At 47.1% G+C, this 3634-nt stretch overlaps 1 pseudogene; it reads right to left on the bottom strand.

Annotated features, from left to right (window-relative positions):
- Positions 1 to 1589: 1589 nt before the first annotated feature.
- Positions 1590 to 3139, bottom strand: LOC106723884 (annotated as a pseudogene).
- Between the last annotated feature and the right edge of the window lie 495 nt (positions 3140 to 3634).

A 3634-nucleotide genomic window follows, 5' to 3' on the forward strand; every position in this document is an offset into this window, starting at 1 on the left:
ACAAACAATAAGTTGTCACTGGAGTGTGGAGATGGTACAATTATAAACATAATTTCAAACATTCTTTCCTATTAGCATTAATTTCAGTCTCTACTTAGGCATTGGACTACAAAGAAATTCATCTCTTCATAATCTCATTTTGCTCTAAATATACAAAAGCCTCTTTATAGGAGGACAAGATCAAAAGGGAATACTTTAAGTGTGGCACTTAAAACTAACCACAGCACATCACGTTGTGTCTGTGGCTCCAGAATATCTTACAGAGACCCCAGCTCTCCCAATGGCAGAACTCTCCTGATGTAGATCTCTTGTATCACTCTTGGCTAGTGGCTGACTTGTGCCAGCTCATTCTCAATGATGCTCTAATACCACAAACCATCTTTCCTTTGAATTCTTATGGCATAGAAAGCTAATCTCTTGTTTCCTCTTTGGGAGTTACAAAGTACTATCTAGTGTGTGCCACCTCATTGGAATGCACTCATCTCTCTGTTGTTCCTCACTTATGACCATCAGCTGGTTATTTACTTCTTCCAGTTAGGGGGAATTATTAATAAGTATTAGAAATAAATATAAGTGAAGTTTCTGAATCTGGAGGAAGAACATTATATATTTTTTTCCTATTGATTTCTAAGAGCAAGGGAGAGGGAGAGAGAGACCAAGACATCAATGATGAGAGAGAATCACCAATTGGCTGCCTCCTGCATGTCCCCCACTAGGAATTGAGCCCACAACCCAGGCATGTGCCCTTGACTGGAATCGAACCTGGGGCCCTTCAGTTCGCAGCTCTATCCATTGAACCCAATCAGCCAGGGCACATTATATTCTTTAAGTGAAGTTCCCATGTGGTTTAGCATTGTTTAAGTTTCTTCCTCAAACTAGGGAGTAAAGATAAAAGTGGAGTTGTCATGTATTTATCCTATTTTCTCTCTTTCTCAAATTTCAGGAGATAATGGCAAAACAAAATTGTCAACCTTCTGCCTGTGACTCTATGTCAGTTACTCTATCCCTTACTTGTTTATCTTAAATTCATGTGGATATATTGGAGTAAAAAGTATAATATCAGGCATAATGTGTTCTATGTCTTCCTGTACAGAGCAGCCAGTCACTCCAAAGGGTAGTCACTCATGTAGTCTTAACAAGATTCTAGGGAATTTTTTTATTATTATTATTTTTATTATTATTATTTGCTGCTAAAATCTTTATTGTTTTCATTTGGTCCAATGCATGGGAGAGGGCTCCAGATGGTTGAAGGACTGGCTAGTGCAGTGATGGCGAACCTATGACACGTGTGTCAGAGGTGACACGCAAACTCATTTTTTTGGTTGATTTTTCTTTGTTAAATGGCATTTAAATATATAAAATAAATATCAAAAATATAAGTCTTTGTTTTACTATGGTTGCAAATATCCAAAAATTTCTATATGTGACACGGCACCAGAGTTAAGTTAGGGTTTTTCAAAATGCTGACATGCCGAGCTCAAAAGGTTCGCCATCACTGGGCTAGTGGTTTCAGGGAAAGGCTCAGGCAAAAGCCAGACACCATGGGGATTCAGAGGGACCCCTCAAAGGCCTCTGGGCTCCAAAGGCTCCTAGTTGTGCTTGAGGGTGAGCCTTTTGAAGACACACTCACTCATCCCAGCCTGTGGAGGTGAGTTAGGTGTTGCCCATCTTCTTGACGAGTTTCACCTCCTCATCCAGGAAGTGGTGTTCCTGGAAGTCATGGAGCTGAAGGTCTGTGCAAGTAGAACCCAGGGCCTGCAGCTCCACAAGGGCCTGGGTCACGTTCCTCTCCAAGGCCAAGGTGGCTTCCCTGGTGTCCTGAGTTTCACCCCACTTATCTGGGGAGGCTTCAGCACTTCCTGGATGAGAATGTGGCCACCATGCTGGTTTTGCAACTTTAAGAGAAGCTCAGAGGCCTCATGCTTCTTCTCTGCCAACTCACGGAAGAAGTGGCCCGTGCCCTCCAGGGCCACATTGCTGTGGTGGAAATAGAAGCCCAGAGAGAGGGAGGTGTGGAATAGAAGCCCAGGGAGAGGCAGGTGTGGAATAAAAGCCCAGAGAGAGGCAGGTGTGGAATAGAAGCCCATGGAGAGGCAGGTGTGGGATAGAAGTCCAGGGAGAAGCAGGTGTGGGATAGAAGCCCAGGGGGAGGCAGGTGTGGGACAGAAGCCCATGGAGAGGCAGGTGTGGGATAGAAGCCCAGGGAGAGGCAGGTGTGGAATAAAAGCCCAGAGAGAGGCAGGTGTGGAATAGAAGCCCATGGAGAGGCAGGTGTGGGATAGAAGCCCAGGGAGAGGCAGGTGTGGAATAAAAGCCCAGAGAGAGGCAGGTGTGGAATAGAAGCCCATGGAGAGGCAGGTGTGGGATAGAAGCCCAGGGAGAGGCAGGTGTGGAATAAAAGCCCAGAGAGAGGCAGGTGTGGAATAGAAGCCCATGGAGAGGCAGGTGTGGGATAGAAGCCCAGGGAGAGGCAGGTGTGGAATAAAAGCCCAGAGAGAGGCAGGTGTGGAATAGAAGCCCATGGAGAGGCAGGTGTGGGATAGAAGCCCAGGGAGAGGCAGGTGTGGGATAGAAGCCCAGGGAGAGGCAGGTGTGGGATAGAAGCCCAGGGAGAGGCAGGTGTGGGATAGAAGCCCAGGGAGAGGCAGGTGTGGGATAGAAGCCCAGGGAGAGGCAGGTGTGGGATAGAAGCCCAGGGAGAGGCAGGTGTGGGATAGAAGCCCAGGGAGAGGCAGGTGTGGGATAGAAGCCCAGGGAGAGGCAGGTGTGGGATAGAAGCCCAGGGAGAGGCAGGTGTGGGATAGAAGCCCAGGGAGAGGCAGGTGTGGGATAGAAGCCCAGGGAGAGGCAGGTGTGGGATAGAAGCCCAGGGAGAGGCAGGTGTGGGATAGAAGCCCAGGGAGAGGCAGGTGTGGGATAGAAGCCCAGGGAGAGGCAGGTGTGGGATAGAAGCCCAGGGAGAGGCAGGTGTGGGATAGAAGCCCAGGGAGAGGCAGGTGTGGGATAGAAGCCCAGGGAGAGGCAGGTGTGGGATAGAAGCCCAGGGAGAGGCAGTGGAGGCCCAGAGGTTCAGGTTGGCCAGGCGGTTGACCACAGCCTCTACTTGGGTGAAATAGTTCTGATGAATTTGGGAGCTCATGGTTGTTTGGCAATAAGGAGTTAAGGTAGAAAAAAAATGGTGTGTTGGCTGGTCTCTGAGGTGGTTCTAAAAGTGGTGACTGGATAAGATGCAGGAGAGTGGCTGGAGGCTGGAAGAAGGGGCATCCCTGAATCTGTTCCATTTAAACACTGTTGAAGCAAGAGAAAGATCTGGGACCACTGAGGGCACTCTAGGGTAATTTTAACTTTAGATTTTGCTATTTGGTCCCATGCAGTGAAGGATTATGCTTGAAATCATCCTTGAAACACTGATAATGGCTATGCCAATGAGTCCTGTTTTGATCCAGAATTATTCTACTCATATTCATATTGATGAGTACTAGAAACATGCCAGACATTCTATGAGTCATATAAAATAATAACTCCACAATGTGCACTTAATCCTGAAATAGAATGGTGAGATGTTTGTTTATTATAGCTTGGCATGCCATGTGCATCTTGTAAGAAAAACATGGAATAAATGAGCCAGAGGGGC

Source organism: Myotis brandtii, unplaced genomic scaffold, assembly GCF_000412655.1.
Source record: "Myotis brandtii unplaced genomic scaffold, ASM41265v1 scaffold67, whole genome shotgun sequence".
In the NCBI taxonomy this organism is placed as follows: domain Eukaryota; kingdom Metazoa; phylum Chordata; class Mammalia; order Chiroptera; family Vespertilionidae; genus Myotis; species Myotis brandtii.